The sequence below is a fragment of the Trachurus japonicus genome, chromosome 6, assembly GCF_045865225.1.
Source record: "Trachurus japonicus isolate A0001 chromosome 6, Traja_1.0".
NCBI classification, from domain to species: Eukaryota; Metazoa; Chordata; class Actinopteri; order Carangiformes; family Carangidae; genus Trachurus; species Trachurus japonicus.
Window position 1 is genome coordinate 3,653,030 of NC_140912.1, and position 23,286 is coordinate 3,676,315.

Consider the following 23,286-nt stretch of genomic DNA (forward strand, 5'->3'; position numbering starts at 1 on the left):
TTCTCAGTATTAATATAGAAGCTACAGTACACCTGTAATTACAAAGAGACACGGGTGTGTACTTAGTTGTACTGTACAGACCTTTAATGTGCTCTCAGGTGGATCTGATGGACACTGCGCGGCTGCATTTGTGTGTCTGCGTGGGCGTTGAAGGCGTTCTTTCGTGTTTCCTCTTGCAAGTGTCTTTCAGGGTCCATTGTTTCCTACTGTTCCCCTGTAGGAGATGTAAATATGACAGGCCAGGGGAAATTTATTCAGGTCGTAACAAACACACACACACACACACACACACACACGGCTAAGAGGAGATAACAAGTAAATCGCCATAATTTTATTATTTATTTCCCCTCTTATCGAGGTTTGTTTGGTTATTTATTTCTCTCTGTCTGTTGTCTTCAATGAGTTAAACAATGCAAGAAGATTACCGCACTATCTCACATTATTTCCTTTTCAAGCTGTGCACGTTTTATGTAGGTCTATGCATGTGTGTGTGTGTGTGTCTATACAGTATTGTGTGTGTGTGTGTGTGTGTGTGTGTGTTTACGAGTGTGTGTGCACATGTATTTTAATTCCTCTGGTGGGGAAAAGAGGATGTGTTCATTATCGTCCTGTCCCAGCCTTGTCCCTTTAACAGTAATTGGAGCGATATTAATTGCTGTGCGGTGGCTGGTTGATGGTAGCACTATGATGCGCACTGATAGGGCCCATCGTTTTTTTTTTTTTTTCCTTCCTCCCCTCCTCACAAACTAACTGCCGGGTGAGTGAGGCAGGGGAATGGAGTAGGAGGGGGGAGAGAGAGAGATAGCCCCTCTATCAGCTCCGGAGCAGGCGCTGTCTTTATCAGGAGCACGATTGGCAAAAAGGAAACTTTGACCGGTCTGAATTTTTCTCTTATCGTCAAGCCTCCCCTTCCTCCCTCCCTCCCTCCATCCATCCACCTTCTCCTCCTCTGGTCTCTCCATCACCACTAACAACCCCACTAACAGCCCCCCCTCCCTCCCTCCTCTACATCCTCCACCCCCTTAACAACATACATCTATCCCCCTCTTTTCCTCCATCTTCTCATTGTTTCTTCTTTCTTCCTCCCGCCCGTCATGTGGGACCAGAATCGCTGGCTAATGTGCACTTGTTCTTACAAAATGTTCGCCATGTATCAGACCATTCCCATAAACAGATGAGAGGAAAAGTGTATTGGCTGCTATGGAAATAAACAGGGTTTTATCTCCTGGGAGTGTTGGCATTCCTCTCGTTTCTCACTGTTGTTGCCTCTCAGACACTCGTGCTCCCGGGACCACAAGTTTCAAGCTTTTAATCTCCTGAGGTTTTCAGTGTGAGGCCAACTATGCCTGAGGTCCAGCGGTGTCACTCCATCCTTTATGCACAACACCTTGTTTGTGTTACATAGTATTTATACTTTTTTTTCCTCCTTCACTTTATATTGTCTGTCTTTGTCTTTCGAGCTCCCTTGTTGGATTGAGTCTCATGTTCTATACGAATGTTTGGAGGAATGTGTGTGTGTGTGTGTTTTCAATCATTATTACACCATCAAATGTTATTTTCTATGTCAACAGTGACAGCAAACCAAAACAGGGAAGAATTTAAAGATCACTTTTTAAATGAGACTTTCTTATAATCAGTGCTAGAAAAAACACTTTGTTAAACAATTAATCAACTCACAAAAATACTGATAAACAGTAATTTTGTTAATTATTTACTTTCACCAAATGTGAAGCTTTGCCTCTTGTGTCAATTTATATCACTGACGTGGAGAATGAGCTCAAAGATGATTGACATCCTTTGATAACAGAGTGGGTTTTTTTATGTTCTTGATGATAATTGTAGAAAGTAATGTTTTCATGATCGTTAGTCTGCAGATTAATGACAGACGGTTTTGTTTCCATTTCCAAATGTCAGACAATACTGCAGTACAAACATTACAACTTCTCAGAGCCAAGTTTGTTTTAAATACATTACCTGTTTAACAGTTAATCAATTAACTATGATGTGTGACAACAAAAAAAGACCCAAATAATCACAGTTCAGGGGCTGGAAACAAAGACTATTTTGACATTTTGACCTTTTGCTAAAACAAATTGCACAATCATAGATTGCAAATGTCTAGATGTTTTCTGTTTTAAAAACTGAATTAAAAACCTCCTTGACTTTGTCAGTTTAATTAGAAAGAAACTGAAGAAGAATTGGAGGAGAAGTTATTTTAACATCCCATATGAACTTATTATTTTCACCATAAATAAACTCTAAAAATCCACAAGAATATAGTTTTTTTTCTTTGCATTCTTGACACAAAAGTTGATTGACCACTCGACCTCTGTATTCTCTTCATAGATTTTTTATTTCATCAGGTTTTGTGAGTTGATTTAATAGAAGTTTGTTGCTAAGCTTGTTCAGTTAGAGAAAGAGCACATCTAAACCCGTGTTAGGCTTTTGCTCCTCTTTAGTCTTCATTTGCAATCCCTTCTCTTTCCTCATCTGTTTCTCCTTCCTTCCTCTTCATGTTCTTCTTCTTATCGCTTCATACCGCGTTCAGTTTTTTTTTCTTTCTTACCTCTATCCGTCTTCTGTCCATTTTTTCTGGCCTCTCTGCATGTGTAAAGCTGCTTTGTGTAATTGGTAATACAGAATATAGTAAGGTTACCTTGGTAGACATTTACATTTACATTATATTTCCTCCTTCAGTACAGTAGCCCATATTACATGCAGGCACATATTTGCAGGCCAGTTTAATAGAAAGTCTAAATTCATTGAATATTATTTTTCTAACTATATTTCATCATATTCAATCATGATAACATATGATTTTTTTCTCCTTTGAAATGAAATAATTCCTAACTATGGACATTTTAATTTCTTTTTCTGTGCACAGTTTGTCTTCTAACCTTATGATAATAATATTTTAGTTTATTCAAATAACTTATTCACATAATTCCTTGTCACAGTCATTACTGTTCAGACAGACTGATATTAACATAAAACAGAGAAAATAACAACAGAACATTTCAATTCATCCTCTGCCTGTTTTTTTCTTCCTGCTTCAAGATAATACAATTCATTACCGGACACAACATTTTTCAATCAACTATTTGACACTGTCTCCTCAGTATGTAATGAGTTGTTTATATGTCAATCTGAATAAATTCCTTAGTCATTGATGATAGTGATTCTTTTTGTTTCTCTGTCTCTTATTTTTATATTTCACCATTTTCTCCAAACACCGGCTATCAAAGCTTTGGCTGTGTGGCTCCTATTGATACGCAAAAAAAGAGAAAAGACAAGAAAAAACATTAAAATTAAAGGGACAATAAGCCTGGAATGGCTTAGGCTTCAGCGATTTTCAGTGTATTTTCTCCAGCGTGTTTTTCTTTTAAAACAATGCTGATGATGTCTGTTTGTGTGTCCTCAGTCAGTTTGTTGAGGGTGTGGTGGTGGTGGCACAGTGTTGAGAAGTCTAGGTGGGAGTCGGTCCCTATCAGGGATGGAATGATATGCTAAAGCAGCCTTTTTAATCTACAGTGTGTCCATACTGCATGATATGCAAAATAAATTATGAAGAGAAGGGGGAAAAAAAGTATCTTTTGAATGACCTTGCAGGCTGGAGGGTTTGATATTTTCTCCCTCGCTGCTTAAAATTCTTGATATGCAAATGGATGTCACAGTAATCCCTTGTCATTCGCTGGCTGGCTGGCTGGCGGTCCCCACACATTCTCTCCTTCCAGTACTGTGCGGTGTACACCCTTTGTCAGTGGCCAGAGAGAATGTATCAGGAAATGGAGGAAGTGTTTTGTATCCAGGGCGATGGATAAAGAAGTGAAACATAGCTGGAACCAGTTAGCTAAAACGAATGAACAGGAAGTGTGTCAGATCGAGCGCGCCTCTAAAAAAAAAGAAAAAAGAAAATGTTCCTTTAGTTCAGTCCTAATGAGTGGAGTAGATGGAGGAGAGTGTCACCATGTTATCGTCCTGAAAATATCATGACCCCGTAGACTATAAATAAAGCTCGCTGTGGCCTCTGTGATGTCACCCACAGGTTTGCGTTGAAGCTGAGAGTGAGCTGCTCCAACGTCACCATCTTGGCATCAGGCTACATTTTTTAACTATTTGCTCAAAGGCAACAATCAAACAACAAACACAGATAACAATCGATTCCACAGGTTCTTTTAACCTGCACGTTATTTTGTTTCTTTATAAAATCTGAAAATGGACCATCGTGGTTTCCCTGCTGACATCGTTTGTTTTTTAATCAGCTCTTATCGCATCAGACAGAAAAGCAGTAAATCCCCACAATGAAGAAACTGGGGCTGAAGATAGAATATTTGGTATATTTGCTTGACAAATGATTTTAATAGCATTACATTCCCCCAGTAGCAGTGAAATCGCTGGGAAATGTGCATTTCTATCACTGCAGCAGCGGTGAAGTCAACCTCACCATTCAATAGCCCAGGTCGACTCGTTTCTCTTCCAGCCCTCTGCTGTGTGACATGAATGGCAAAGACGGTCCTCTCTCCAGTCCGTCCAATCACACCCTCTGACAACTAGTCTACTCCAGAGGCCCCGGGAAGTCAGCCGAGCAAGGAGAATGTTTTCCTGCTTGCCCAGCACTCCTGGCTCCTTATCCCCCCCAGCAGAGTTATTTAAAATACCCCAATAAAGCATTGTGGTGGCGGCAATAATAATGGTTATTATTTACCAGGTTGTGTGAGTGGGGGTGTGTGCTGCAGGGTTATCATAATAGCAGTTAATTATAATGGAGCATGAAGGTGCAGTATATGCATATTAGAACTGCTGAGAATCTCATTTATTTGGGTGGAGGGACGGGAGATGTTGGCGGTGTCACATTTGCATACTGTGCATGACAACTTCTCCCCCTTTTTGAAATCAGAGTGAAGAGGATAAGGTGCACCCTCATCACTTTGTCCACATGCGATAAGACCTTTGTTTCTCACTTTGATCTATCTAGTCATGGATGGCTGGATGTAGCAGCTCAAGGATAAGATGTTTGTGTAAAAGCTTCCAGTTTTCTGCACTGCTGCTGGTGCTCATCTCTTCGCAGCATGGTTCACACACAAATCCAGGAACCTCCAAATGCTAATATCTCCACATCCCAGAAATGCAGGACAACACCTTTTTTTCTACTTTGTTTCACTTTTTTTTAAATGATTGCCTTGCGACGTGGTTTATTCACTGGGTTTTAAAAGGTTTTAATCAGTGTCCATGATGGATTTTGCCTCAAACTTTTTCACTGAATCATCATTATCACTCTTTCAAAACCAAACTAAGTAGCTGATTCATTTAACAAACTGAGCAGTTTCTGCCTTTTTGATGAGAAGCTCAGATATCTGTGGTTGTTGCGTCTCTATGTGCTTTATCTGTTATCTGGTAAACAAGGAGCATTGACAGTTAACTCCCAGGGTTGTGACAAGATGTCATCTCGAGGTTAAAGGGGGTGAACTTCTCGATAGAAAGATGAAGGGTGGGAGATGAATGAGGGGTTCGGGGGAAAAGGAAGATTAGAGAAATAGGAGAGAAGGAGCTGAAAGTGGAAGTAGAGGACCAAGAGAAGTGGTTTGGAATAAAGAAGCACAATATTGAGTTTAGAGTGCAGAGATAACTAATGAAGGGTGAGACAGGGGTGAATGTTTAAGGATCAATGAGAGCCAGAAATTAGGGGTTGAGAGATTTTAAGAGGTGCAATTCAGATAGTGAAATTAGAGGTGAGGGAATGAGAAGTGGGTAAGGTTAAGAGGTATAAAGATGAGGGAGATATAATATGATGAAATGACAGTTGGGGAATCTTGTTGGCTCTGTGTGACGGTGCACAAAGCATGAGAGGTTTGAGTTTGACACAGAACGTTTTCAGTAATTCTAGTGCTTCTCTTTAAAGCATGGTTTTGGTTAGGGCTGTCACAATCATGGAATTTGATGATTAATTGCCCTACACATAATTACAATTAATGATTTAATTGTCTTTTTATGATCGTTTTATGCCACTATTATAGTGTAAACCTATAGTTTAGTAACACACATAGGACACAGAAAAGCCATTCATTGGATTTGCAACTAAATCCATGATGCTAATGTCGATGCTCATCGATAATGTGGTCGTGAAATATTAGAAATTGAGTTCCTCTAGATAAACAGTAAACCATAGAAGAAGAGGGGGGCACAACATGATGATGTCATTTAAAAAGGACCAGTCCAACCTCAATAGTAGGGCTGGGCGATATATCGATATAAAAAATATATCGATATATTTTTTAATGGGATATTGAATTTGACCATATCGCATATATCGATATAGTTCAAATTTGCGCTGTGATCCTTGCTCCATTCAGGCTGCTGATCTGGAGCTCTCTGCACTGCTCGCCGCGCTCCGCGCCGCCGCCCCTCCTCTATCTAACTCTAACTCTACTATCCCCTGCGCGATATTTTTTTTCGTAGGATGAGTCCGGGAAAGTCCCGCCTTTCCCGCCGTTCCCGCCTCTGATTGGCTAGATGGGCTCCATTTTCGACTCTGATTGGCTAGAAGGGCTCTCGCCTGATTGGTTGTTTGTTTTGGTTGTGAAACGGCTGTGAAACACAGGCTGTCGGCAAAGCGTGATAAGTGCCTAGATCTACCTGGACTCTCTCTACTTATCTGGCCTGTCTACACTCTATCTGGTCTTTTTACTAAACTTAACCAACTCCTTTCTTTATTGCCTAAACCTAACCAATGGCACAATTACACTTCTCACTCAAACTCAAAATGTAAACTTTGACTCTCTCTACTTATCTGGCCTGACCAGATACAGCTCGTAAAAAGGTTCGCGTTTAAATAATATAATACATCCAACCGTGGATCCGTGAGTGTCACGTGACGTTTCCATGACGACTGACCGGAAAAAGACGTGGGGCACGTCACGTGACTCCAGATTAAAAAAAAAAAAAATCTCTGAGTAATAACGCTACACTTTAACAGATACACACGGCAGTTGTTTTTTAGTTTGTAGTGCAGACAATTGATATTATTTATTTAAATAGTTTTTTTTTATGATTGGTTGAACAACATTTCAAGAGTGCCTTTCTATAAGACTCTGCTATAGCTGGTGTTTATGTTACAGAAATGTCTTATAATAATCATGATAATGACAATATTTTCAAATTTCCAGCCAACTTTTAACATTGATCTTAGAAGAGGGCAGGCCTTATGGAATCTCTTGTCAGGCAGTATTTATGTTTACATTTTGTTATTTGAGCAGCTGAACATTTATTCATGAACCAGATGAAGAAACATGTTTATTATTTATTAATTTGATTTTGCAACTGTTCAGTGAAATAGCCGGTTTCAATAAAACTACCTGTGACTTGTCATATTTGGCTTTATCTTTGACTGAACATTTGCTCTCACTTTGTGGAAAAATATCGGGATATATATCGTATATCGATATTCAGACTAAATATATCGGGATATGACTTTTGGTCCATATCGCCCAGCCCTACTCAATAGTGATGGAAATTAGGGCCCGACCGATTTAAATTAAAATCGGCCGATTATAGCCCGTTTGAGAGTAATCGGTAATCGGCCAAAACTCGCCGATTGTCGCCGATATTTCATTTTCAGAGAGAGAGAGAGAGAGAGAGAGAGAGAGAGAGAGAGAGAGAGAGAGAGAGAGAGAGAGAGAGAGAGAGAGTGAGAGAGAGAGAGAGAGAGAGAGAGAGAGAGAGAGAGAGAGAGAGAGAGAGAGAGAGAGAGAGAGAGAGAGAGAGAGAGAGAGAGAGAGAGAGAGAGAGAGAGAGAGAGAGAGAGAGAGAGAGAGAGAGAGAGAGAGAGTGAGAGAGAGAGAGAGAGAGAGAGAGAGAGAGAGAGAGAGAGAGAGAGAGAGAGAGAGAGACCCGCCGTGTAAAAAACAACAAAAAAGTTTCACGTCTCATGACTTCCTGTATTTGGCCCTTTTTTTTTCTATTTTGATTTTGACTTAATTTTGACAAGACAGGGCTCCAAATGTTTGTTTTTTTCCTGCAACCAATGAAATTTTGGTCAGCTAATGATTTTTTGGTCGACCAGGCAGCCCTAATTTATATATTATATAATATATATAGATATATTATTATAGTAATACAATTTTAAAACTTAATTAAAAAATAATAATAATCGGCCGATTAATCGGTTATCGGATTTTCCCCCCCCTAATAATCGGCATCGGCCCCAAAAAATCCATATCGGTCGGGCCCTAATGGAAATATGTTTTTACAGATGAATGGAAACCATTTTAACGATGATTGCGGTCAGCTCAAATAACTGTGATCAGGCAATTATGTAGTAACTGTGACAGGCCTAGTTTTGGTTTATTACAAGTTTGCTATGTTGTGTTTAGGGAGAAAGGTGGTGCTGCCTGAATAAAACCAGTGGTCTGCTGGTTGGTCATTTACTGTGTCAGTCACTTTACCAGACTGAACCATAAACAGTCATCAAGTTTTGTGCAAACTCTCTTGGTCTCCAGAGGATAAACCCTGTCATGTTGATGATTTCTTCTCTAGAGCCACCAGTAAAGATTGCCCTAATCCTGGGCAGTATCTCTGCATCAGCAACATTTAGTGAAACCTACTGACTGGTGATCACCTGACAGATACCCATCACTCTCCAGGGTCTGTAGTTTAGTAATGACCAGAAAATGTTAGCATGCTTCATCACTGTGTGTGCTAGGATGAAAGCAACAAAGTCGTACCGTCATGACTGTCGACTCTTGGTCTTGTTTAACAGTGTAACCAGAAAGCATAAATGAGTGTGTCTGCTAAGGCCCGACATATTTGTAAAACATTCAGGGAACCATGTGACTGCTTTTCCTGCTGATCGTAACTGAAGCATGACTTAACAATTTCATCATCATTTTTGTATCCATCACTGCACCTGCTGTCAGTTTAGGCAAAGATCCTGGTCTTGGTTAAATATTAAATATATTCTAACTAAAGCACGACTTTATATTGAGCTCTGTTTGTCGTCAGTGTTTCTGTAGCTTATGTGCCAGGTTACACCTGAAAAGATCTAGTATAATGTTATGTACTATTATATCATCAATATGTTTATAGTTTTTTCAAGCTACACTTAATTTAATTCTGGTTGCTTATTGGATGGTTGATTTTAGGAAATCAGGCGGATGGCGTCATTACTGGTTAGAGCTCTTTGTATTGAGATGTTGGAAAGATGTGCGGTGGCAGGAGTTTTCAGATGATCTCACTTAGTTTGAAGCATCTGGGAAATGAAAACGATGGCCACAGCTGGAAAATGAGGGGGCTTTGCCAGTGGAAGAGGAGGAGCTGAGATGTGGTTACAGGTGAATTAACACGTTTAATCACAACAGGGTTGTGTTGAGAAGCAACATCTGAAAATTCAATTGGATGACATTGACTTTGCTAATAAGAAATAAAGTGTAGACTGTTCCACATGCACAGTGAGCTGCTGAACAGGGCTGACCCACATCCATCCATCCCTCACACACTCTGACATACTGTACTCTCCCTCCATATCTCCAGCCTGCAGACTCCCAGCGTTTCCCTGCAAGCACCATGTCAATTTCACCTGTCAATCAAAATGCTACGGCATGGTGATTGGTTGTCATTTGTCTAGAGGGCTTGTCTTGTCAGTGAGGTTGAGATACCTTAGGATACAATATGAAGTTTGAACTGAACTCAGAAGTTTCCCTCTTGTCCCATGAATCCACAGTAGGAGTAAATGTTTTAGCTATTTAAACCAGCATAGTGTCTAATGTTCAGGGCTCCAACTAACAATAACTTTCTATTGATTTAATGAAAATTTATAACATAATCAAATTTCAAAATATTAACATCGATCAAGTACAGTAATTGATTTGTTGATTGATTCGTAGGCCTTATTCTTATTCTTCTAACTTTGGAACAGAAGTATTTTATGCTGTATCATTGGATGGAGCCACAACATTTAAAGATATTATATACTGTACAGTGACACAACAATACAATGTTGTCATTTAGATTTATAAAAAAGCAACCACTTCAGTGTAACTCATTGACTCAATGACTTTTTTGTGCATATTACCAGTTTCTGAAAGTGAAACAGCTTCCAGATATTAAACTTATATCAGCAAAGCTCCTGTAAAATGTTTGTCTCTCTGTTTTCTTCATGTCATTTGTTTGTCCTGCAGTCTAATGAGTGTAACTGAAAAACAACTTGGTCTGTCATCTTAATATTAAGCAAGAGGATGTGGTGTGCGCGCTGCGCGGCCAAAACTTGTAACTGACTGTACAAACTTGGAGCAGGAGCTCCGGAGAATAACTCGCCGGCCACTGCCTCCATCAAGCCGCTCTCTACGCCACAGATTCTGACTGACGCACACACTCTGTCACACATCTCCTCTCTCATCTCCTCTCTCCAGCCTGTCTGTGATGTGTCACTACCCTCCTCCATCCCTGATGATTGATAGGTGCGAGGCCCTAATCTAAAGGAACATTTCTCGGTGCTGTCCGGCTGCTATCAGCCCAGCTGCTCCCTTACGCTCGGTGTGTGTGAGCCCAATGCTGCTGCTGCTGCTGCTGCTGCTGCTGGGACAGGACATTGGCACACTGATTACCAGCCTATCAGATTCCTGGCCTCTCCTACATCCACCACATCACATCCTGCATACCTCGTACACAAAAATAAACTCATTTGCACTTGACTTGTCAGGGTGATCTACTGTGTAAATGAATTCCCTAGACATTTACCAAAATGCTAATATCTTGGATAGAGTGTAATCCTGCTGGTGCTGGCCCACACCAGACTGGCTGTAGTGACCCTGATGTGTTGTATGAATATTTCCCATTTACAACACTGATACTCTGGCTACACAGGTTCCGTTCTTTAGGCTGCTCTGATCCATTGCAGCAGTGAAGCAAAAGCTGACGGTGGAGAGTTTTCTCACTTTTCTGTCCTGGTCTGGATTCTCACACCGTGTAAAAAACAAAACAAAAAAAACCACACACTTCTTCTGCTTTCTGCGTGTTTTCCCCATCCTCATAATATCTCTTTCTTATCATGGTCTGTCTCTTTCTCTCTGTGTCCTCCTCAGTATCTCTCTCTCACCAGTTTCCTTCCTTTATTAGACAACAATCACTTGTTTACCCAAGTCTTGAAGGAGTTTTTATGTCTGCAGCAGCAAAAGGGGGAAAAAACACAAGTTGTTTTAGCCAGATGTTATTTCATTTTAGCCAGCTGTAAATATTATCACATTATCATAATCACCTGCATGGATTTACTTCCACTTTGTCCAGCTTTGACTCTAAATGAACCTTTCAGCTTCGCAAACTGGCCGCTCATTATTGTACACCAAAAGGAGATCACATCAAACAATCATGAAGGTAGATATCTGAATGCTTTCTCTGTATTGCAGCTCTGTTGATCAATTAGATTTCTTTTAGGTGATGCAGATTCACCCTTTGGTTTGTTTGTATTTTTTTAGCGGCAAGGTCTATAAACCTGAATATGTGTTGTAGGTATAGACTCTAAATGAAAATGGACGTCTGACTCCAAGCTAGCGGCCACGCCCTCATTTATATAACATTTCATAAAATGCAAACATTTGAAATTCACCTCCCATACAGTCATCATATATGTAAACGTGTTACATATCTTGTATGTTTCTTACTTATTTTAATTTAAGATGTGTCTGCCGTCGCAATCACTTTAAAATTAATACAGTTACTATTGTTATTAACTTCTGTTAGTTACGTGCAATCCACAGTTGAGCAGGTGGAATCTGCTCCTACAGCAGAGATGTCTGTGCCTAAATGATGAGTCTAGGTCGACAAAACCACTTATGTCATATTGTCACGATGGTTTGTCAAGCATACTGTCTTTTCCTGTCGTGTAATGTGCAGCACGTGTACTACTGTCCAATGTAATGTACATGTACGCCAAGTGTGTTGTTGTGTGTTGGTTGTGTACGCAGCTGTATCAGCACACTTACCCAAGTCAAATTCCCTGTCAAAAACAAAAGTCTATCAATTTCAATTTTTCAATTTTTCAATTTCCATTTGCTTTATTGGCATGACTGTGATATACAATATGGACATTTTAACATGGGAGTCAATGGGGAGTGACTCACTGACCCACTCTAGCATTTGAAGCAGTGCAGTTTTTAGCACTTCTTTGTCGGCTTCATTTCTCAGAGGTTGCTGCTCGGTTGGAGGTCAGAAGGTGAATTTTAAAATCTTGCCCTCAGTAGTTGCCTGACATTTTCGAGCCAACAGACATATTTGTGTATTCCATCTAGATATGGACACTAACTAGAGCGTTGTGCTGGGAAAAAAAGGATTTCTGTGTTGTACAGCCGCTCGCATGTTCCTTTGTGTGTTCACTTCACTCGCTGCTCTCTTCATGCTCTTGTCTGTTTAATTGGTGAACCTCTAAATGACCCTGAGTGTGTCGAGCAAGTCTATCACTCTTAAACTTTTCCACGTCTCCTACCCCGGCCCGCACTGCCGATACCGGCCTGATTGAAATGTCTTTTTTTTTTTCCTTTTTTTTTTTCACAGGGAGCCAGAAGGAGTTGTTAAAGCAGACATGAATTAATGATTGAATTAATTATTGGAGTCACATACCGTACAATTAATTTTGTGGCTTTGCCTCAGTCTTTTTTCCTCTCTCCCCGTCTGTGTGTAGAGAATGTCAAGAAACATTTTCTAATTAATTTATGTGTGATTATCAGGGATAGTTTCTGGAAGGTCTCCACTTTCAATTTTTGACAGGCTACAGATGAGGAGAGAGGGAAGAGATGGAGGTGGAATGTGAACGAGGGAGGGGAGTGGGAGTGATGTACGTGCTGCTCACTCACACACACACTCATTAAGGTGCACACACGCGCACACTTACATTTGCTTTTTCTTTCACTGACTCACACTTTCACATTAGAATTGCTCCCAACAAAATCCAAACGTACTCTTTCTGGCTGACAGTTCCGCTTGTAGCTTATACACAGACAATCTCAGATATGAGGCAACAGTGATCTGTAAAAATGAAGTGTGTATGTCCTGGTAGTGTGCGACCTACAAAACACTATGAGAACTCCTTTTGTCTCACAGGTTTGCAGGGGAACGCTGAAGAGATGATAACATGAAAATTTAGAAGAAAGATCAGCAGAGTAAGACATTGGCATGAACATCTTTTTACAACGTAAATAGTTCTGCCTTGTCTCCACAACACGTTTGCTCTGAATAACATCACCATTTTGTTGCCAACAGTTGTTGTCAACAGGTCTGATGTTTCCAGTCGCTGGAGCAACAGTTGATAAATCAGAGCTTTGTGTGAGGACGACATTCTCACCACTTTCTCAGCTTTAAAATCAGCAAATAGGCAACAGGTTAAACATACTGTATGAGTGTGAATGAATGACATGAGATCAAATAATATCAGTCTTATTAAGCGGCATCTCTTCTTTTACATGTTTTTATTTATTTATTTATGCTGTTTTCCACCTCCATTATAAGCACAGAGTGGTTATGCAATGATTAGATATTTATTTTTCCTATTAATTAATAAACGTAGCATTGTCTCTTGAAAGTTCAGAGGCCAACAAGAGGATTAATATGAATACACAAGAGCTATAGGATAGCCAGGTGGAACACTTCGTTCTACAACAGTGTGCTGTTTCCCTCCATCCGTCTTATGACTGGTTGGATAAGGACTCGTTCTCACACACACATGCAAACACAGGCATATTTTTATCGTCAATACATAAAACTCCCCAGCAGCAGCAGTCAGGTGATTGAACTCCAAAATGAAGTTTTTTCTCATGACTCTTTGTGTTCTTTGCATTTGTTTGTTGTCAGTCTTCAGTGAGGAGGAGGAGGAGGAAGGAGGGAGGAGGGGGGGGGCTCATCTCATCAACAGTAGCCCTGTCACTGTTTTTACCCCCTTCGTCCTCTGAAGAGAAAAAAAATGCTTTTAGTTTTCAGCCCCCTCCTCCCCCCTCCTCATTTTATCTTTCTTCGCATATTTGTGAATTTGCATGTTTGCTTCTTGCTCTTTTCTGGTGGTGTATGTATTTTGTAGATAAAAGTTCAGCAGTGCAGTTAAGAGAAATTAGTTGGGTAAACAGTGGTAAATGTCAATGATAAAGTTCTGTTGAAGCTCATCTGATTAGCAGGGCTACGCAGGTGTCTTATCTTGCCTGTGCAACAGAGGGTAAAATGGAAATGATTGCGTGGTCCTGAGCAGTAGATGTCTATCCCAGAAATGTCTATCTGCTGCTGAGCCGAGCCTGCCGGACTCCAGGGACCCAGGGGTGCTGCATGGAAGATCGCAGCGAGAAAGAGAGAGAGGGAGAGGAGAAAGAGAAAAGAAGGCTCAATCAGGCCGTTTTGCTTGTTGTTAGACGGAGGCCTTTTATCAGTCGGCCTTTTTAAATAGCATAGGTGGTCATTAATGTGAAACGCTGGCTAGAAATACATGAATGCAAATTCAAGTCTTTTCAAGAGCTTCATCACAATAATGAAACAAAGGTGATAAATTGAGCCGTGACTGACTGAACACTGATAACCATGATAACAGAGACGGCATCAAATTAATTGTTTAGCTGCATGAGGTCCAGATGTTTTATGTGAGACATCATGATGCATTTATTTACCTATTTTGGATGAAGACTGAAGCCTGCCATTGATTGGTGATAAATAATCCTGGCTCCTGTTGGAAATGTATTTTAGTATTCTGTAAATTCTCAGATTCATAAAAGCTTTAAATGAGTCTAGATAGACCCTTCTTCACAAAATGTGTGTTTATCAGAAAATGCAGATGTGACCATCAGAAATAAAGAAGACTGCAGAAAACAACACATAAAGCTGCATTAGCCAGTATTGTATTATATTGATATTTAATCAAGCAACTCTGTGAAATGTGATTATTACTTATCACTCTTGAGTGTGTTAGCCTCTTTTAACTTGTTGGTTTTATTGCCTGGTGTTGAATGGTTTAGTCTCACTGCTCTCAATAATCCTGTCACATATCTGATGGAGGCAGCAGTTATGAATATTGACATTGGCCATAAATCTATCAGGCGATAATACACTCTGTCAGGGCTGCTGGGTATTTTAGCTGCTCAGGACAATTGTTAATTCTTAAATATGTCTGCTAATGAACCTGACTCCTGAAGCTTTAATGAGAGTATTGTGCATGCTAACTGGACAGAAAAACATCTGTATCCAATAAAATATGTGGCGGCTCATTTAAGGTGTCATTAGTTAATCCAGGAACTAACAATTTTTTATTGTTTTTAATATAACAGTATGTTAACAGATTGTAGCCAAAACAAGAAGGTAACCATGACAACTGAAACGTATGTAGCATCAAGTCATTATGACTGTGGGAAGAGCTCGGCTGCAAATCTTTCTCTGTGACATGTAGTAATAACGAACATCAACCTATAGAAAACATTGTTTCTTTAGATGAAAACTATCTAGCTCTATGAGGTTGCATAGGTCTGTGTGTTGTTGTAGGTTCCCATCAGTCACAGGAAAAAGTGTGAGAACGGTTTTCACTTTTCAAGTGTACAAATTATTAATTTATGGAAAAGATACAAACCTGTGCAGATAGCCTTGTACTCATCATACAATAACCGTTAGAACTTAATAATCCTCTGTGTTTTATGGAGTAGCCTACTAAACATTCACAGTGCTGGTGGGGAAGCTAAAGACTGAGGTTCAGTAGCTGCTGATCAGACCTGCACAACTTTCAGGAGGATTCTTCTATTTGCTACTACTTCAGTTCAGATACGTGCTGTATATGCTGAGGGTGTGTGAGCTCTCTCTGCAGCTCAGTCCACAACATCTGTACACAGCTCAGGTCTGAACTATGAAAGGGCCAATCCAGATGTTGTGTTACTTTGTGGTGATCAGCAGCTTGGTGTCCTGCTCCTTGCAGCCACTGACTCATGACCCAAGACCTGAACCAGGTCAATGACTCCTCTGAGCCTGTAGTCTGAGCTTCTTTTGCTATTCTTTTGCAATCCTTCTTCTTGTTGCTATTTATTCTGTGTTGTGCCTTCAGAGTCATCTTAGCTAACATTCACCTCTAGAGAGAGGAGCCACAGAGTTAAGACATCTCCATTTATAGACAGTTTATCACACTGTGGACTGATCAATATCTAAACTCTTAGATGACTTTGTAACCCCTTCCTTTTTTACCATTTCTTTTCCACCCCCTCTTTGTGAGACATGGTTCATAGCAGCATACTAAAAGTTAGATCACTTTGATCACTTAAGTTTGATGGTGCACCGCAGTCCAGGCATTTGTAATGCAATTTGTAAAAACATGAGCCCAAGACACAGAATCCCATAGTTTCCCACATTAACACAACTGCAACATTTGTCATGTTTTCCCACGAGGACTAGAGAGAGAACAGGAGTGGGAGGTGTTGGGATTTGTCATTCAGCAAAGGTTAAACCCCACCTATTAGTGCGGGGTCGGAGCAGCACGCAGATAAAGATTTCCTGTTGTGTGGTGTCAAAAAATCAATAGCTCTGCTATCAACAATAGTCTTTTTAAAAATCAATTAGGCTGGATAGAGGAGAACATCAGTGTTGGGTTACACCTTTCCTTTTTTTTACCCTTATTTAACACTGATATCCAATAAGACTATTTGTAGAGGTTGCTGGTACTGCGACTTTATGCAACACCGTGGATCCACACAACTAACTTCATCTGGATTTGGTACAACTTGATTTGTGTCAAATCTAAACACAAAACTGTTTTGTGATGCAGATGGTGATGCCTAGTTAGCCATGACAGTGTTGCCTTCATCTCCTGCACACTGGTGTACAGTGTATCATTTTTGAATCAATTATTTGGCATATAAAATGTCAGAAAATGTTGAGAATAAGTGTTATTTCATGTATTTCACTCAGAAATTATCTTTGTTTTATAAATTTAACCGACTGCAGCAGCACAGATTTGAGGAAAGGAGGAAATCCTCACATTTTAGGGGCTTTGAAACAACAAATATTAGACGTTTAACTAAATGCATCACGTGCAGAAAGTAAATACAAGAACATGAGAAGTTGTTGTGAAAATGGGAAATAACAGTGGACCCAGGATACTTCCACGTTGGGCTCTACATTCACATGTTGTGTCACATGTTGTTTTCAATGTAGCACCCACTGTGAAAAGTGATAAATGGCTCCTACTAGAAATGTATAATGTGTTTCATAGAACCATTGTTTCTAAAATAAAAAGAGATGACCATACTTTTAATAAGCACCACCAGCTTCCTGACATGCCAGAACATCAGCTTTTCCATCTTTGAATACAGATACAGTTTTGAATACTCCCCAAAGTTGTGGACAGTTTCTACTTAGTGTCATGTAATAAAAATATAATGTGTCGAGATGTTAAGATAACAACCACCTGCAGATGTAATTAATTTCCCCCCCAGAATGACTACACCCAGCAATGCAACAATTAATCTACTTGATGAAGTACAGAATAACACTGAATGTCCTTCATGTTATTTCCAGTAGGTTGTTTCATTATTTCTGTTCACTGCTATAACATAATTTCACTCTCTAACTTTGTGTTTCATACTTTTCCTTTTGAGATTTATCACTTTAGAACATGAAAAATTAACTTCTCATTAGGCCATGACATGTGTTACACTCTTGACCATGTCCAACAACAGCTTCATCAAATATCCATTCGCACACATTAATCAGCACGAAGTCCATTACATCACATCTGTGTTACATGAAAGAAGCACAAGACTTTCTCAAACACAACATTAAAACTAATGACTCTAAAGCTTTGTATATACTAAAAACGACTTTTATGTAAAATTATAAGTTTCTAAATATTCAACTTCAGCAACAAGGCGACAAAGCGTTGTCAAACTGGGCACTGCTGAGCCTCAGGTAACGCTGGGAATGGCTATCATCCAGGAGCAGTCCCTGAAGAAGGCGGTGAAACTCCCCAAGCTGCATGCGCCTCCGCACGATGTTGTGCAGTAGACACAACAGCGTTTAGCCCCCACCCCCAGCCGCCTGTCACTGCTCGGCCAAGGGCCACAAATTCATTTGACTAAATCACACGACCATGCAACATTGTCACTTTGGTGTGTATGCAGCTTAATGGTGATGGGTGGACTCTTCCTCTTACATTTGGCAATAGCTTGTTATAATCTCTTTTGTGGTTTCTGTACATCAGTATTGCTCTTATTAAAGCTACAATGTGCAAGTTCTGGAAATGAAAGCAGCAGCGGCATGACACCCACCCCTCCAGTTCAGCCTTCACCAATATCCTCCTTGTCGTGTGCACCGCGGCTGCCTCAGTAACTCAGGAATCAGAAGCTGACTATACTGACACGCAGCCACAGCCATGTCCTCCAGCAGCTAATTGTAGCTTCAACAGTGTGTTGCGTTGACATGTCCGGTTCCCACCGACACAGACATACAGTCTTTTTTATATTCTGGATCACAGGAGCCTTCGACGACACCTCTCCACGTTGCTGTTGAGCTGCGGCACATTTCAACTAAAAGATATGACAAAAACTTTCCATCGACAGATCTCACTCATTTGTATGAGTCAACTCCAAAAACCCCTGTAACAACATTATCACCACTATCCTGCTCTGTTCCTAATGGCTGTCTGCCACCTTCAGCCCTGTACTCTACCTCCCCTACCCACTGACACACACACACACACACACACACACACACACACACACATACACATACACATACACACTCATCCGTTAATTGCGTTAGTCATTTCATTAATGACAGACTGATTGTTTTATTGTGTTGGCTCATCAAAGAGGGCTGGACGCCCCAGTGGCTGCTGAAGCGTCCGTATTGATAAGCTTTTGTGTCGTGTATATGTGTGTGTAGCCAGTGACAGGGTGTATATATTGGTGTGATGATGGGCAGTGTATGTTTGCCTGCAGTGTGTCAACGTGTCATCTTGTGGAACCAGGGTGTTTGTGTGTTTGTGTGTGTGTGTGTGTGTGTGTGCATTTACATGTGCTTATAGTGACACAGGTCCCTGGGAAACGTGTTAAGATGTTGTGTAGTTGGAGATGTACAAAGACACAGCAGATTCCTCCTCTACCTGTCGCTCATTGATTTGAACAGCCAGTGGACACAGTCAACTGTCTGAATTCAACAAATACAAAAATGTTGAGTGGTTGAAAACCGCACACAAACAAACTTCTTCTGTTCTGTTTGTGACTAGTTTTAGATAAAAGTCCCTCCTCTTTCAGGAGTCCACTGTAATATTTCTCTCTGTGTTTGATGAGAATCTACCTGTGGTATCAGGTTCTTCTAATCCACTTCCCTGATTATACACACACCGCTTTCTTGCTTACATGACGGTTAATAAATCATCCAACTGCAAAGAGCTGACTATAACCTGCTTCCTTAAGTGCGGCGTAGAGGCAGTCATTGTGTGTATGTGTGGGTGCGGGTGGGTGTGTTTGTGTGTTTGTGTGTGTGTGTGTGTGTCAGAGCTAAATCAGTGAGGCTGTGTGGATTTTGTGGAGCTGGTTGATATTGATAACAAGCCCATCCAGCCCTGTGTTCTTTGGAATGGCAGAAAGAATGGTGAATGGTGTGTGTGTATGTGTGCACGTGTGTGTGCAGTTGTGCACTACAACAGTGATGGGGGTAGTATCATACAGTGCAGTGCTGGTAGTAGCAGCAGCCAGTGCAGCCTTATTGATAAGGAGCACTGGGTTATTATGCAGGTCTGTGGTGGGCAGGAGGGGTAATTAACAGGGATTAGGATTGTCGGAGGCCTTATGTTACCCCAGCCAACACTGTTAACCTGCTGGGATTAGTCAACTCTACTCATTAGCAGAGGTGCACTGATAGCACTTTCTCTCCACCACTGTGAGAAGGCAGTGCTTTATTAAACAGACTCCCTGACAGCTACTTATCCCACAGCCACTGATGCTGCCTAGAAGTGACCAGTCCCATTCCACTATTTGCATACATGTACATTTAAGATCACCAGAAACTAGAGTAAAGTAAATAAATAAATACATTTCATATAAGATTTGCTTTTTAGATCCTCCCTCCTCCATCCTCTCTCCATATTGTTATCGTCATTACTCTTCATCATTATCATTAGTATAGCATTGTTGTTGATATTAATATTACTATTGTTATGTCCCTCTTCTTTTCTCCTTTTTGTTTTTTTTGTCCCCCCCCTCATGTCTATTATTAACTATTTATCTATTTTTTTTTCCCTTTTACCTAATTGAAGTATTACTATTATTATCATTGCTGTTATCAACCTGCATAGATATCACATGTGCGCGCGCACACACGCACTCACACATACACTTACACATACACACACATAATAACACACGTATTGTTGTTTGTTTCACAATTTGTTCTAATCCTGAACTATGAGTCAGTGGTTGACAGGCTCACAGGTGATTTCAGATTTGTCATCGTGGTAACGTCACAGTTGGCAGACAGGTGTTTTTTTTCTTTTACAAAGGTAGGAGACAGATTTACCTTTTATCTTTGATTTTTCTGTTGCTGGCGTTGAATGCTGCCGCACATTGCTGCTCAGCTGGTTTTGTGTCACGATGATCTGAGTGACATTTTACAAATGTCCCCACCGGAGGACAAACACACTACACACATGACTGCTGTTGTAGGCTGCACTGAATTTAGACTGTGGCCACTTTGTTGGAATATTTAACCTTCCCTCTCTCAGTTGCACAAATTAACAACAGCAACTGACAGGATATTGGCACACAACTACTGTAAGTCTGACCAAAACAGTATCATCTGCGGATATATATGAAGAGTTCATTTGCAAAATCAGTGCCATTTTGAAAAAAATGAGCTGAGGCTTTGTAATTATTCTTTGCATAGTGTTTTTTCCAATAAAACTTTTTTTTAGATATGTCTGTTTTGTTACATCTCAAAGTCACTCAACTTTGGTTTGACTGAAATAAAAAATAAAGATTCTAGAATTCTTTTAAAACGGAGTTATCTGCTTTTTCAAATGAACTCTTCATATGTACATCAAACAGCTTCTGCTAATCAAAGTTAAAAAAAATATTTTTAAAACTTTGGACTTGCATTGATCTGGACAGTACCGGCACTGTTCATATCATTATCTACTCTGTGCACTTATTTATGTTTTCTCTCAAAAAAGAAAACAAATCTCAGAGGAAAAAACAAAAAAATAAATCAAAAGTTTTGTGGAAAACTAGAGAAAGAAAGAAAGGTTTTGAGGCATACCCAAAAGGAGAGAAACATGCTTGTTGTCCACTTCTCTGTTGTGATGGTTGATACAAAGATCACAACTGGATCAGAAGGGACAGAACGTTTTTTTTTTTTAAAGAAATGTACCAAAAAGCTGGCTCATCAGCTACAATGACAGGGTTAGTTGTTAATGAATAAACTGCATCTTGAGAAGACTCTATGGAAACATTTGGATACTGAGTTTTGACCATGCCACAACAACAAATGACCTGTTTGATTCATCTAAAAGTGAGAGTCTGATGCAACAAGTCATTAAGGATCTCTGAGGTTTGAGTGTTCAAATCCTCATAGTGTTTCACAATGAGGGTCAATGGTGCTGGTCAGGCTGATAAGGGTCCAATGTGGTTGAGGCTTGGCCAATGGGACGGAGGCAGACTGGACATTGATGGAGTGCAGAGATAAGGAGGGTCAGAGTGGCCAAACTGAGGCCCCATAGGACGATAGGAGACTGGATAGGGGTTGGACAGACACTGGACTTCAGCCTCTGCAGGTTGGACCGTCTGAGGCAGCATGTTTGGGTTAGTGCTTGACCTCGGACTGTAATCTGACACCAACAGAATCTGACACTGATCATGTGTCAGGAGGCCGAACCCCAGCAACCCAAATATAGTATGTCCTTTTTTTATTTATTTATTTTTTATCAGGGGTGTATTCTGACAAAGAAGTGCAACAAAGTTTATTTGTGAAATCAAGCATTCAAATTAAAAATTCAGCCCAACCTGATACAACAATAGGTCAGCTCAGCTCATATTGCATCTGGCATCAGGAACAGGCTGTCATGTGCACCGGGGCAAGAGAATGAAAAAGTAGGGCTGGTTACACTAGGAGAGCCGGCACCTGCTCTTCTGACTGCACTTATTTCAGAGTTGATCCTAATTAAACAGAAACTATGAGGTAAACTTGTTCTGCCTTCCCCAAAAAAACACTTTACTTGCCACATTTTTAGTTCACACGTGTATTTTTTAAATGACTAAACCTTCTTAAAATAAGATGATTGACTATTACTTGGCCAGATGAGTTTGTCTTTGTGTTCAGAGCGATGTCACATGACCACAGAGTGAGTCTGTCTGTCTGTCTGTCTGTCTGTCTGTCTGTCTGTCTGTCTGTCTGTCTGTCTGCGGTGTGTGTCTCAACAGCGTATAATATGTCTGAAAGACATTATGTCACCAAAATAATATAGTTGCTGCTCACTCACTTGTGTGCAGAGAGGATATCCACGTGCTGCTGCCGGCCCCTCATGACAGACACACATGTGTTCAACATGTTCTAATGTTTTAATTCACCTGGTGGATAATGTCAGGCTGTGTTTTATGACTTTCTTAACATTTTATAGTTAATTTTAATAATACGTATAGAGCATGATGATAGTGATTAACTGATCATTTTGGTGGGTACAATCATGATACCACATTTCATGTCTGACTTCTCCCTCAAACCAAGCTCCTTCCTGCTCCCTCCATAACCCAACCCCCCCGCGCTGCCCCCCCCCCCATCGGCTGTGGGAAAGCCATTTTATCAGTGTCTGTCCGTTGTTCTCTGGTGGGGATAGATACAGAGAAGATAGATGAGTGTTTTGACATGGAGAGTGTTAGACAAACACTCTTATCAGGCCCGCCACTTTAGACCGACCCCCCGAAACAGTCGCCTGAACCGTGGACCAGATGAGGAGGGCTGGTGTGTGTGTATGTGTGTGGGGGGGGGGAGGAGAGGAGGTGAGATTTTTGTATGTTTTGATCAGAGTGAGGTAGATGGTCATAACACCAAAGCTTCTCCAGAGGCAGACCCCGAGGCCGCTCACGCATCGACTTTAATCCCGTCAGTCAGTCAGTCAGTCAGTCAGTCAGTCAGTCAGTCAGTCAGTCAGTCAGTCAGAGGAGTTCCCACTGCAACACTCATTAGCGCTGCTGCTCCCCACATTTTGAGAAACTTCAGTAAAGTGCAGACCGCTGCTCCTCTTGCACTCCCAGCTGTCTTAAGTTTTGAAATAAATGGATCAGTCCTCTGTGGCTGGCG

General features: G+C 40.6%; 1 protein-coding gene across 2 annotated transcripts in view; it reads left to right on the forward strand.

The window, feature by feature from the left end:
* Positions 1-23,286, forward strand: part of zfpm1 (zinc finger protein, FOG family member 1) — a 112,929-nt gene that overhangs the window by 60,385 nt on the left and 29,258 nt on the right. The window lies entirely within an intron of this gene.